Raw genomic sequence first — 15146 nt, 5'->3', positions numbered from 1 at the left:
TTAAATAATGCAGAAGTTTCCTTTAGTAGGAAATTTAAAAACATATATTTTGATCCAGGCCAGATAGATGGGCCTCCAAGCCTCTCCTTTCAGAAGTGCCAACCAGGACACCTATCTGATTGTTCCCCATTCTTCAGTATTCATCCATGAACTGAATTAAAAGCCAAGGCAACAAATCTACTGAGATAATAATATATCTGATATTTGCTCACATCCAGAAACCAGTACTTTCAGAGCTCATGCATGTGGTATCAGAAAAGACAGCAATTTATTTGTTTTTACTTCCTGTAATTTCATAAATCTTCCTATCTCCCCTTCCTCCGGTCCCAAGGAGGAGAGTTATGGAAATAGTGTCTCCTGAGCTTATTTCTCAAGAATTCTGTACTTTGGTTCACTAGAAATGCAATGCTGAATCCACCCACATGCTAGTGAGACATCCTGGAGCACCACTTTTAGAAAGGATGTTGGGGAGACAACAATATCACTGCCTTCACAGACAGAGCTAGATCCGCCTACACAGGACTAACCCTCAGGAGTCCTCCTGAACTTCACCCAGCCTCACCTCCATATTTGCTCTTCTCTAAAGATTTCTTGTGACCAATATGGGCTGGGACACCATAGCAGAGAACAGCCCCCTCACAAGCAACTACATATAGTAAAGGAGTTCTCAGGGCCCGTCCAAAACCTGCCTGACAATCACCAGCAGAACATGCAGAGCCACAGGAAAGGCCACACAGGTGGACGGGACCTCAGCAATCACCAGCAGCTTCAGGGATAGCAGCACTAATTAACTAGCATGAAATGAAAGTCAGATCATCTGAGAAACTTTCCAGTCTCAGCCTACAATAGCAACAGAGCTCCACAGAAGCACACAGGAGTTTTGAACATGCAGTAAAACTACCTTCAGAAACCATAGAACTAAGGCTCCCTGTGCTAACCAGCCTCTCAGCAGCCAACACACTGAGCAGAAAGCTGTGTTGATGGTCCTTGGAAACAGTAACATTGTCCCCGACGATTCGCAACAACACCGAGCAAAGCATTCAGTAGAACTACCAATATAAATACACAGGAAAAGTTAACTCACCCAACTGATGATCCCGTCTATAGCTACAAAGCACTCCTTAGAAAGCAGCATTCATCCAGGAGACGTGCACCCTCTCTCAGAGGCTAGCCCTTAAATGAGCTCAGGTGGGGATGGGCCCTGGGCCTACCTCTTCTGGTCACATGGGAGGCACGGGTGAATTGCTTGCACCTGTGCTTCCTGGGCTGGCCCGCCCCTTCACCAGGTGCTCAATCATCAGTTCAGGCCCTGGCATTACAGCTCCCTTAACACATGTGTTGGAGATTGCTGTCTGTAATGCTTTCTTTTGTCTGTGGTGCTTGGTATCGTGAGAGTGGGGGCCAGAATCAGCAGTGGGGCACAGAAACAGTGGTACAACGCCTTTCAGTCCTCCCTGAAACTGAGGTGCTCAAGAATTGATTTTCTGATTGGATCCTCAGGCTTGTTGTAATTTCAGAGATGAGACCAATTTAATTTTTATAGAGATGTGTAATCCGCCATTTCAACACACTAATTGAAATAGGCTGACATGCAGCTATGTGCCCTACGAGTCTTCCAAAGCACATATCTTGGCACTTTCCACTAGAGGGTAAATGACATGACTAGAAACCATACCAGAGCCTCTGTGTTTACAGGGCTCTGCTTCTACATTATTATTTTGATTGCTGGCTTTACCAACAAACATCCAAGCAGCAGAATCCACTTGGAGAAAATAACAGAAAGCAGAGCTGAAAAAGATTTTAGGAGGTCAAAAATCAACTATAGCTATGCTATTTTTGACAGATGTTTATTTAACTTGTTTTTATAGTCTTTCACCAGTGAAAACACACACCTTTTTCACTGTGCAATCTGATCTGTTCCTTAATCGTGACTTTTTGTAACAGCTAGCCTAGATTTCTTTTAGAGTTCTTCAAGTCTATATTTTCGCACAATGCAGAGAAAAAGTGTTAAACAATTCATTACTTTCTTCTCTGTGGTAAATTCGTACATATTTGAAAACCATTATGTTCCCTCTTTGTATGCCCTAAACAGCCCTGGTTCTTCCGGTTTCCTTGTCAGCCATTCTGACTGCTTAGTTCAATCTACTCCATTGCTCCACATCCTTTCTGGAAAGTAATCCCATATGTTTGATCATGCTAAGCAAGTTACAAAAAAAACCTATAGCTGCCTTCTAGGATATCTTTATTTTAAAATAAAATTTAAAAAAAAATTAAAATCTCAGTAATACATTTGTCTTTTTCACAACATCCTTTCATTGGAGTAAAGGTTGAGTCTATAAACTTCTCCACCCTTTTTTTTTTTTTAGAACTAAATATGTTGCTTTTGCTCCAGCAATTCTGCAGCAGATTTCTCCTGTATATATAGTAAGTACCTACTTCTTTCTCCACCTGTTGAATTACATATTACAGTCACTTCTCCTGTCTGATTTCCAGTTCCACCTGTAGCTTTCCCTGGATGTAGCTAGCATTGTTGTTTTTCTCATGCAGGACACTACCAACATTAAGCAGTGAGACTCCAGTCTCCCTGCCTGGTGCAGATTTCTATTTGAACTGTTTCCATGAATGGTTTTCCAGCCAAGAAAGCATCCATTTTCTGTTAGGTTTTGTCAAGACTATGACTATTGACTTTTGTGATAGAGGCTGTTTCAGACACAAAAACAAATATAATGAAGTGGGGCAGAAGTGACACTCAGTCTAAAAGATGGTTAACAGATAACTAGAGATCATTGTGCACAGCTTAGAATTTGCATTGCTCTTTTCCACCTTTAATTTTGCAAATAGGTGCTGACTTCTTTTCCATCAAAAACACAGCTTTTCTCTACAAGCAAAAGGGTCAGTGTTTGAAATCAAGAACACAGAAAAGATGATGAATCTTGAAAAGAGTCCTCGTTCAAGGCAGTGACTGCAGCCATGAACAGAACTATCTATCAAAGAGAAAAGGGAATGAACTAAGGGAAGCTGGTGATGTGGTCAAAGGCAAACAACAACAACCAAAAAAATTAAAGCATCAGCTTGAGTTCTAGCTCCAACTTTGCTCCTCATTATGTGAATTTTGTCAGGGATGATGTGACTTGAATCTTCATGTGATTTCCAGCACTGTATTCCTCCTGTTTCTATTCCACCTTTCAGAGTACCCCATGGCAGAATAAAATAGGAGCCAAATTTAACAGTAACCTTCGAGGTATTTTAAAAGATTTTGTATTTGTTTGGAGCTTCACAACTGCTGAAAGCATGAGTACATGCATAATCTTTGCTTAACATTAAGCTATGTCTACCCTCCCAAAAAGAAACTACCTGTCCATCTACATGGTAGGAGAAGACAATGATTTCATTACTAAAATTGTAACTTACACTGCTCAGAAAGCCAATGCTTGACAAATGGTTGAACCTATGTTGAAAGAATAGGATCACAGAGATAAACTGTGTACATTTGGAAATAGTTCAGTAACTAATGTGAATTGTAAAATCCTGCTTCACTCAGTGAGAGCAATTACCATTAAAATTTTTGATAATTCACATTTAAAATACTGGCAATCTGACAGGCCCTTAAAGCATTTATTTTGGTTGTTAGTTTAATTATCCTTTCAGCTGATATAGTCATTTGTTTCACAAATTAAAAAAAAAGAAGAGTTTACAGGGGAAACAGCACAGTAGCATATTGGTGGAATTTCTTGGGTTGATCCCCAGCCAACAAATCTCAGTTCGTCGCTCAAGCTGCCAACCACTCTCAGATATGGGATCCCAGTTTCATGTATTGTATTTCTGAAGAGTCAGCCATGTACTTCAAATCCAGATGTTAATTTGGTTTCCGTAGGGTCAGGCTACACAGTACTCCATTCAGGCTGCAAAAAAATTCTGGGATAACTGATTTAAGTCACAGAGAGGAAACGTAGACAAGAATCCGCAATCCACAATGATGCCTTATTCAGAACACCACCCCATCCAGATCCTGGGTCATTTGCTTGGTTCTTCATTTCAGATAGAATCAATATTATACTTTTTTCCAGTTTTCCATCCTTTCATCATATAACCTTTTTGTCTTACCTTGTGTTTTGATGCACACTTCTCTATTGACCTCAGAGACACCACCATACCTTATATCAGATTCTTCACTATTTTCAGAATGACCCATTTTCTTTCCCAAAATTAATCTGATGGTAAGTGCAAGAGGTTATCAGTTAAACCTTGTCAATTTGATTTGTGCTATCATATAAAAAAGAGTCTGTGTGAATTCACAGAAAATGAAAGCAAGTAAAACACTATCTACATAATAGCTCCATGAGTGAAAATCAAGGCCTTATTTTAACCCTAATGCTTCTTTAACCCTGCTTTCATCCACAATTTTAATTTCATTTGAGTTCTTCAATACATCTTGCATTCCTACATGTCTCTCACACTGTCAAGAAAGCCTTCTTTGCAAAGAGAAGTGCATGCCAGAAATGTTCTTTTCCCCCCACTGGGGATCCGCCAAAGTACATTCATTACCTTAAATTAAAAGGAAACACTCTAAAGTAATGTATTCGGGGATATGTCTACAGCAATCCAGGCTGGCAGATCGATTTGAACCTGAATGTGCAATATTTCTACATGTGGAAGATGCTGTGGTCCAGTGAAGAAAGCAGACTTCTGAAAGCATGAGGCACATTGGCTATGTAGAGAACTTTGGTTGATGTCAGTGGCAGCAGGTGGCACTGGGCAGTGTGTACCTTGGGCCAACACTGACCAGTCCTCTCTTCTGCCTCCCATTGCAGAGGCTCCCATAGCATGCAGGGAAGAGGAGAAAGTAGTAAAGGAGGGAAGAGAGATTCTGACCATCTGTAAAATCAGTGCAGTTGATGAATGTCTATCAGCTGGTCATAGGTACTGTGTGATTTACTGAAATAAATGCTGTTTCTGTTATGAAAAAAAATATAGAGCTAAAAAAATGTGAAATATCAGTAGAGAGCTTCTAGCAGCTGAAGAGAAAGGCGTGACACAGAGTGAGTGACACCAAAAAATAGTTGTTGAATTCCTACATTTTGTATTTTCGGCCTTAGCGCTTCATTTCTCCTAAGTGAGCATTTCAGCTAAAATGGAGCCCACAGAGAGCCACAAAGCCGGGACCAGAACACCTGGCTGAGGGAGGGCGCGCTCCATTGCGACAGATCCTCAGAGCAAAAGGAGGTTTCCCTCCCCAAAGAAAAGTCCAAATGATGCGTTAATAGTGCAAACAAACATCCACAATAGCCCTCTATCTTCTGCTTTAAAAGAAATAAGGAAAGACCTTTATGAAGGGAAGCAGAGAAGAAGGGCAGAGCAGCTTCCCTCCCGCTTCTCTGACTGATGTCACAGTTCCTGTGGCCAAAACATGTTTGTTGCTAAGCAACTATGTATATATTACACCCTTGTGCTTCCATTTGGGATTTAACATACGCATTTTCACTTTCATCTTTGATGCATAGTTACATTTGTTTGCAGTGGGTGCCGGAGTGAATGGAAGCTGTCCAGTACGGGATATGCATAAGAACTGAAAGGCACACACAGTGATTTACCAATGTGCATCATTGTTTCGCAGCACAGTTCAATGGGAAACCTACTGAGTGCCATTCACCAGTGGTTGGGCCAATTTTTTCATTCAGGAGTGATGCTGGTTGCTATATAACGGCTATTGGTTCAAGGAGCGCAGCAGTTCTCAGATGTCACGAAGTAACATAGGGTGCAGATAGCCTGACTGGTAATTATTGCAGATGGATTCTTTCTACGATGATAAAAGAGGTCCGTTCTTTCATCTGGAGTTTTGCATTTTATGCATAAATCCACTTTTTCCTACACCTCTCCCACTTACTTGGCAGGCAATGAAAAAAATCACCTTTTCCTTTTGAATTGCGTGCAGATGACCCAAATCAGTGGCACGCATCACTTGCATTTTTCTATGAATCAAATCTAAAAAGAAATGAAAAGAGAGTAAGGAGAGAAAGAAAGCAGGATGTGAGAGTTCATTTATATTATAAACACTCTGTAGCAGAGGAAAAAAAATCTGTTTTATAAACCGCACATCTATTACCCTGTAATGAAATTATAAGAGAATACTATTAGTCATGTCTGTGCGTTTATCCACATTGTGAGTTCAGTAATTAAATTAGAAGATCTGACATGGAGTTTACTAAACAAAAATCCATGTTATATCAAAAAAAAAAAAAAAAGAACAGGATATTGCTGGCTTCCTTTTGGGTTTAGCATTGTCTCTATTAATAAGCATTAAAGAACGAAACACTGGAGGAATTTTTGCAGTCTAGATGATTTGGGTTTTGTTATGCTTTTCAGTTTAGCTTAATTTCCCACTGGAAGCTTCTCTCTAAGTGCAGGCCTAGGATTATTGTCACATAAGGATAAGAAGGACCTTGAGCTCAGTTTGCTTTGCCTTCTCCTCCTTGGAACCCCAGACAGGAGAGGGAGCACAGGGAGGGGTGAGGCAGCCTCTCAGCCTGCCACGGCGCTTACACAACTTGGAGGGAAAACTGACATTTTTTATTTCCCCTGAAGCTCAAGAAAAATGAGCTTATAAAAAGGAATATTGTATGAAAGCAACTTGCCCATTCCCATACACATTGATTCAGGGCAGTTCAGATGCACAGTTGAAAGCAGAACTTCTCGCTGGGTGTGCAGAGCGAGTCAGGGCTCGGCAGCTCTGGTGGCCTCCTCCACAGAAAGCAGATGATGATGATTCGGGCAGGGTTATTTCATGCACCAGCCCACACTGTCCCATGCATCCAGCACTTCCCTACGGGTCCCAGTGCCACATCCGTTGCAATTCAGCTAGTTACTGGAGCTACTGCACACATACTTTCCAAAATTTGAAATTCACTGCACAGCTGAAGGACTGACAGCAACTTCACATTTAACTTTTGATCTCTGGGTATTTTGCCACCCTTCAAAAAGCACTGCTCTCCTAATTCGCATTCCCGTGGCATTTCAGCCTACCCAAATTAAATAGAGCATGGCTTAGAAAATGGTTTATGATAATATGAACATCCATATTTCTGCCAGAATCTGTAAGGTGATCAGTAGTCCACTTATTAAAATAAAATATATTCTTGATCTCACAAAATATTTTGAAACTTGTTTAAAATATAATAAGTAGCTACAGTCTGATATATAATTCAATGGTTATTTTTTAACCAGTTGTGCTGCATCTTAGAAGGCAAATCAAGTGACATAACCCGCTCACAAGGACAGCAGCTGAAGTAGCTCCACCAGGATAGTTTGAGAGACATATCAGCAGCTCCCACCCACAGTTAGTGAACACGTTCCCTCTCCTCTCCAGATTAGCGCATCACTTCCTAATAACATCACAGAATGGCTTGGGTTGGTAAGGACCCTAAGGATCATCAAGTTCCAATCCCCCACCACAGACAAGGCCACCAACCTTCAGATCTGGTACCAGATCAGATTGCCCAGGGCTCCATCCAAATGGAATCATAGAATAAAATACAACAGTGCTATGTAGAAAGCTGATAGAGAGTGCTGCATCTTCCATTTCAGAAGTCACTCTGAAGCACTCAGCTGAATAAATGATTTTTCATCCTTTTCCACTGGAGTCTACATTTGGAGGATATTAAGGGAAGCTGAAGCTAACACAGATGCACACATTCCAGGGATTCAAGCAAAGTACTGCCACTGCGAGTGCAGCCGAGGCAAGGAGCCTTTGTGGACCTTCCAGGAAACTTATGAATTTTGTTGTCAAGTTTAAAGGCTCTAAACTATAAAAGGAAATGAGATCCCATGGTATTTATACGAATTCCCGTGTCAGACATAAATGAATACCTTTGTCTACTGTTCAACCAAAAAAACTTCCATGAATTTTTCCCAAATGTAAAAGCAGTTATATCATTACAGTGCTAAATCTGGCAAAAGGAGTATGAAGTATATGCACTGAAAATTGTTTGGGAAAGGGTGGGGGAGGGTTGTTATATTGTATTTGTGGCCTGTTGTATCTATAGTTACCTTCATTTATGTTTGTGGCTTTTATATTTAAGACAGTCACATACAATTATTAAGTGCACAGTACTCTAATATTAGTTGCAACTCAGCAGATATGCAGAATAGAATGTTTTTTGTTGTGTCTTGTGCTTAACTTAAAAAAAAATTTCCCAACAATTCACCCTGCCTTTTGGAAAACATTCATGAAGCAAAACTGGCAATAGAAAAATAATTATTTGAAAAATATTATATGAGGTGAGTTGTTGCTTCCCTACTGGATGCCAGTTTAAATTGAGCTAATTTGTTTTACCAGTAGCTTAAGAAAACCCCAGCACAGCAGCATGACAATTATATCCAGGTGCAAGGACTTAATTCAACAAATTCTAGGTGGATCCTTCCAGTCAGCTCCATGGGCCCCATCCTCAGCTGTGGCTGAGAACAGATGCCCTTAAAAAAACTCTGTAATCATGATCCATTCAGTCCTTGAGTAGTGAAGCTGAAATGTGTCCAGAAAAAAAAATAGAAAGAAATATCATTTCTATGTCCAGAATATGAATTGAAACAGACCTGAGAAAAAAAGAAATTTCAGGTAAGAAGCAAATCCAAGTAAACATTTAAATGCTTTGTTGCGCTACTATTACATAATATATGTAAAAAGCATAGCTTCTTTGTAACACGTACAAGTGTGTTTCACCACTTTGCAAGGATTTAGAAATGACACCTGAAAAATCAAAACCCCAAGTCTTAATTTGAGGAATATGTTAATATAGAGATCCAATTGTGGGATTTGCCATTTTAATTGGCCTATGCTGCAACATAATAAAGCATTCTCTTCTAAGGCAATAATTCAGGGAAGAATTAAAGGTAAACAAGCACCTTATAGGCACCTATTGTAACACACACAGTTTCGATCTTTACAGGTTTTTGATCTCTTGCAGCCAATAACTCTGCAATTTTAACAACTGTCAATCTTTATTGTTTCACAATTCACAGTAAGGCACTAACTGTTCCTGACTCAGGCAAACCTACATTGATTTCAAAGAAAGATGATAATACTGTGTTTGCCTATAATTTATCACAAACATGTTAAGACAAGAAAATACTTCATATGAAGATGCAACAAAAACATCACCTGTTTATTTGATAATTTTCTGAAATACACACAGATGTGTACAAGTTTTTACAATTCATGCACAGTGTACAACTACAACCAGTTGTTAGGTCATGAGGACCAGCAATTAAAGCTCATTCGCGATTCAAATCCACACCTATATACAATATGTGCGCATGCTTTAATGGATAAAACAGATAAAGACTAGCTTTCATGACATTTGTCAGAAACTTGGTCTTACTTTTTTTCTTCACCATTGTGTTATTGTCATCATAACTTGTATATTCTAATTTTTGGGGGGTATAATTTCACAAGATTTTGCCTCCTACCTATTTCTGTTCAGGATTTTACTAAGTTTTGTGTGTTATGTTTTAACACATTTTGTTATCATGAACTTCAACTTTAACTAACACTAATTAGAGGTGTACCAGATGACTCTGATTAAACTAGTGGGTAGTGCTTATTCAGATTTAATGTGAGCAATCTGGACATTTTGAAAAACAGCCAAGCTGGGCTCAAATAAAAACCTGCCAAAAATCCAAAGTCTGAATTCAGCCAGGCATGTAAGACTGGTTCCCATGAACATTAAAAATAAAATTAAAATCAGTTGGAAGCCTTGGTTTCCTTCAAACAAGAGAACATCCTCCCCATAGCCTCAAGAAATATTTCTGCCTTAAACATGCTGCCCTTTCAAGGCCACCTCTCAGTAACCAAAACAGAGCAAGGAAGATGAACAGAAGAGAGGTTATTGTTTTTGTTGAGAATATCAGCTCCTACATTGCTGGATACTGGTTTCCTTGATGAGGGTGGAGTAAAACAGGACAAGGGCAGCTACCAGTTGAAACATTTTCCAAGACTGTCATCCAGAAATCAAGAGATGTGTTTTTCACTAGCTTTTAATTTAAAGCACACTGTACAGAGACATATCTTATCCATCTGAACCTTTAAACATCTGATATAAGGTGAGATTTAGGAATCAAATATAGTGGGCTCAGTTTTCTGCTGGTGTAAGATGACATAACCACTTCAGATAATGGATCTGTGGCTGCTTATATCCACATTTGGATTCTATAGAAACACCCCCCCCACCCCCTCCAATTTTGTTCACTTGCAGTGCATGTTTCCTATTTACACTGGTGTTAACTTGGAAGGAAAAAAAAAAAAATCAAAATCTAACCCACTGTGTGTTACTATATCTTAACAAGAGTCCAAGTAGAATTAAATCCATCAATTTGTACAAATCTAAGCAACATTCAGGTCTCAGGTCATGGCAGTCATCTCTTCCTTTACATGTACCTCCAAATGCCGTGTTTTTTGTTTTTGTTTTTTAAAGGAAAGTATTAAAGATTTAAAGAAAGTGCTGCTTTTACACTGCCCATTGCTGTATAGTGTGAAGAGCTGCAAAATCCTCCAGGTGATCTTATTTTCAGAAGCCATATTTCCTTTAATCAATATGTTCTGAGAAGGGTAAGGACAGGATAGATGTTAACCCAAGCTATATTGCATATTACAGTTTGCCAAAGTGAAAACGTGCTTTGTAAGGCCAAAGGGTCAAATATTTAAGATGTTTAAGATGTCTAACTGCTGTTGGGGAAAAATGACCTTATTAGGTTTCAGGAATACTTCCATGAAACAATGATGTTTGAGGAAAAAAAGTTTAAAAACAGGCTCTCAGTTGAGATTTTAAAAAATTACCACAATTTTTTTTTCTTATTTTTAAAAATATTTTTTCCCCAAACAAAAGGTAAGGTCTTACTCTATTAAATAGGAAATGTAAAAGATCATGCATGTTTCATACAAAAAACATTAGACTGCTGGAGACACACCACCATAAAGCCCGTTGGCTATGTATATAATATCAGTACAAAACTGTACAGATATGGATGGGGTTATTTTATCTGACCTGTAGTATTTTGTCTTACATCTAAAAGTGGCCAGAAAAAGTTTTGATATGAGCTTTTCATAATCACATCCTTACAAATTCACCTGTAAAATAAAAACAGATAACCAACTGTAACATACCTAAAGTAGATTTCCTCGAAAGTAATCATAGCTTGTATAGTTTGTTTACCTGTTCATTTATCAGCCTGTTGAAAAAAATTAAATGAAAAATTACTAAAATTCCATAATATATGATTAGATGAGAACTCGCTATGTTTTTCTGATCAACTACTAAAATAATGTTAGCATTGTTTAACACCACTTTTCAATGCCATTTGTTTTAATCTTCCAACACTGTTCCTAGTGTCTATTTTTGCTTATATTTCATGATGGATAATTACATCTATAATGGTTATTGGTCATTGGTCATTAATTTATTTCAGTGTGTACCTCTGTGGGCAGTAATTACCGCCTAGCCTTCAAAAAGATATCATTAACAAAATGAGAAGAGAAAATAAATTACTGTAAGCATTCTACAGTTTTCTCCCTGGAAAAAAAAAAAAAGCACAGATTAAGAACACACTTTTTAAAGACATCATGTAAGAAAACCAAAATCTTATACGACCAGAAATGAGAACTTTTCCTGGCCATTCCAAATCTTCTTTCAAAGTCTTGTAATAATGTTCATGAATCAAAATGAAAGAAAAAAAATCACTGAGTTAAATTTTCAATACTTTCATGAGAAATTACAGTATTGTAGAAGTGAGAATTTTTAAACAGCGTGCCAAGAGAAGACAGTGCCAGAGATTCAGCTCAAAGCCTGGTCATCACCGTGACCATGGAACTCTCCATGCTTCCCCATGAGGATATATTGTTTGAAATCGCCTGGGAAAGTGGGAGGGAGCACATCAGCAGAGATGCCAAGGCAGAATGTGGCCTTGTATCTACAACATCCAGTTGAAAGCCACAGTCATTCTGGATTTACATACAGGGGACTACACAGGAACTGGATGTGTGAATGCCTCTTGAAAGTAAGCAAATAGAAAAGCCTCATGACTGCTGATGTGGATATGCAGGGTTTATCTGAACCAAGACTTGCCAATGTAGTTTTGACATATTTACCCAGCTCTGTATGAGACCGTTGAGTGAACTAAACTGAAAAAAAAAAATCATTTCCCATACAGCAAAAATAAATACTACATGGATATCTGACTAACCATTGTGACTCCCTTAATGCTCTTAAATCCATAAATTGGCTACTTAACTGAAACCGAGATAGATCAAAAATTTAACTGCATCCTAAGAGTCCATGTTCCCTTCAGAACTGAGCAGATTAAGCACCATCCGCTGGTGTCCTTTCTGACAGCTCCACACTTGAGTGGATCATATTGACTAAACATCACAGGCTAGACAAATTCTCAGCTTGTGAAATAACTTCAGCTCAGTTTTTAAGCTCTGACATCACAGTCAAAACTCTGCTAACATGATTTACAGTGAAATTAAACATGAAAACATCATTAAAATAACTGCGATAAGGTTAAGACCTAATGCTACACATGCTTTCTAAAGGCAGCCAAATGCAAACACTCTGGTCTGAGTGCCCCATCAGTACAGAACAATGTATGCTGTGCTAATACAGCATGTATGAGTTACAGGCTTCCAATATTTAATGAAATACTCCTTTTCTTCAAATTGACTCCCTTTTTACCACATTCACAATAATTCATGCACTCTCTTGATGTTTTATTTTAAATGTAAAGCTCTGGTATTTTCTGTGCCATTTCTAGAAGTAATACTGCAAGAGACATGATCTGTAAAGTATCTTTATTTTTAGAGTACCGTGTATATAATACAATCAGCGTTTAGTGGGAGTGCTAGCAGTATTACGTGCAAAAAGAGCTTTTGTATTTTCTATGGAAAAATAAAACTCTTCCCTAACATTTCTTATTCCAAACAAAAGTTTATCAGAATGTGAATATAGAAGAATTTAATGTCTCTTATTCACATCTCACCAGCCACGTGATATATGATCTAGGCAAGTAGTAGAATAACATTGACAGTATCATTCTAGTGGTTCAGATTGTTTTAAAATATTTCATTGGCCTCACAGATATTCCAGTCTCTTCTGAGGAAGAATACCAAAACAAAAAAGTTCTGAATACACACTTACCATCAGAAATTATCTTTTCACTAATACCTCAATACATTGACTTGTATCCTATCCATGTGGTGAAAATATGCCTTTTCTCCTATTATACCTTGACAAAAAGTCTAGTTCTTAATATATCATTATCAAGGGGGAATGACCAGACTTAGAATTGTTTTTTTCCTTCTTTTCACCTCAAATCTTTGCCCATTTTCAATAAGTAAAACAGGATATCCTGAAATGCTCATGGATATTATCAGTATTTTATTATCATGACAGATTTTTTTTCCAGCTAACTTCTTGCATGAATTTTCATCAAAGCATTTTACAGGTGGTGCCATCATTCCCACTTCCTCTAACAGAGGAACCAAAATGCAGATACACTAAAGATGACACGCTTACAGGTCTTCACCAATATACTTTAGCTGAGAATCTCAGACACCATTTAACTTCTTTATCTGAAAGCAGAACTGGGAATTGTCAAATCAGAATGTGGACTTAGATAAGCCCCATGTACACGGGGTTTGAGCCAACTATCACAAAGGAAATAATTGAAGTCAAGGAAGTCTCTCCTGGAGCTTTCTCCAGTAGACAGGAAGACAGCATCTTCCAGAGCACTTTTTTAATGAGGGACTACGATGAGGACCAGGTCTGATCCACCTCAGCATAAGGAAGACATACAACAGCTCACTACAACTCTTCCAGAAATATTGCCAGATGTTTTCTGAATCAACCAGCAGTGTCTAGCTTGTTGGATGGACTCTCTCAAGTCCTTGTCATTTCTAGCAGGTGCCATTTTGCAGGTGTCCACTGCTGAACTTAAGCACCAAACCTTTCAGCATTAGTATCACAATAGCCTTGAAGAACTTCACACAAGATATGCACTATGTTTTAATGCTATGTTTTGGACCTGCATTTTTATATTCTTGGCTGCACTATGGAAGACTTGGAAAATACCTGGAAAATTATCCTGTATCTGCCTCTTTCCTGAGAAAACTAAGAGCTATTACCTAATCTTTTTCCACTTCTCAGCACACAAATTCCCCTTCAAGTTCCTTCAATGGCTTCCCCTTCACCTTTTTTTATGTTATCATATTTCATCTTCACTTCAAGGCACCTACCAGTCCTTCCTGTGTCAGCCCTCCTTTCCTCACAGTGAACCTCCCGCTGTCTATGCTCTTCTCACACTGCTCTTCCTAATGCTTCTTCATAAACTTCTCTCATGACTTTTATTAAATGCTGTCACTTTTACACAGAAAATCTGTTCCAGTTCTTGAGCACCAACTACTCCTTTTCACTGAATTATTTCTATTAAAAAAATCTCTTCAAAGCTCAAGAAAAAAAAGGATTAAGTGTATACTGCAGAAGGATAGAGGCTTTTTCTGTGTGTTTGTGAGTACTGAGCTTAATAGGGAGTTTAAAACAATTATGGAACTGCTGAACTTATGAAATATGCTGAAAATGAAAGGCAAAGAATGTCAGACAAAAGTAACCAACAACTAGGGAGAATGACATTGCTAATACTTAGATAAAGTAACATGATTAAGGTAAAGCCATGCATGTTTAAAAAATGCATTTACTCAATGTATAAAATGGTTGGCTCTGAACTAGTAATTTTCATAAAAATCACAAACTGGAGTTATGAGATTTTCATGAAAATATTAGCTGAGTGCTTGATAATAGTTTTAAAGATAATTTTCATGTTAGAAACAATTAAGAATGGAGCAGAAAAAACAGCCAACGTACTATTTCCCTGTTCATATCCATGCGTCTACACTTTGTAAACTGTTTACTTCTAAGCCTTCCACCTCAAAAAAAATGTCTTAGGAATGGAAGAGTTATTTCCATGCAAGAAAAGACTGAATAAGCTAAGACTTTTCATTCTGGAAAAGAGACAACTTAGGGAAAAAAAAAAATGTGGAAGGCCTCAAAGCCATGAGTGGCCAAGAGAGCAATTCACTGATTCATTGCTCATTGCTTCTTTCAATA

At 38.2% G+C, this 15146-nt stretch overlaps 1 non-coding gene across 1 annotated transcript in view; it reads right to left on the bottom strand.

The window, feature by feature from the left end:
- The window catches only part of LOC107054107, a 186825-nt gene that overhangs the window by 135742 nt on the left and 35937 nt on the right, over positions 1-15146 (bottom strand). The window contains exons 2-4 of the transcript XR_006930838.1: positions 11202-11217; positions 7466-11116; positions 1085-5982 (exon numbers count right to left, since the gene is read on the bottom strand). This is a non-coding gene — a transcript (uncharacterized LOC107054107). The remainder of the gene's footprint in view (positions 1-1084; positions 5983-7465; positions 11117-11201; positions 11218-15146) is intronic.

This window comes from Gallus gallus, chromosome 9, assembly GCF_016699485.2.
Source record: "Gallus gallus isolate bGalGal1 chromosome 9, bGalGal1.mat.broiler.GRCg7b, whole genome shotgun sequence".
NCBI classification, from domain to species: Eukaryota; Metazoa; Chordata; class Aves; order Galliformes; family Phasianidae; genus Gallus; species Gallus gallus.
Note: the sequence above shows the minus strand (reverse complement) of the source record. Positions and strands in the feature narration are given on the sequence as shown.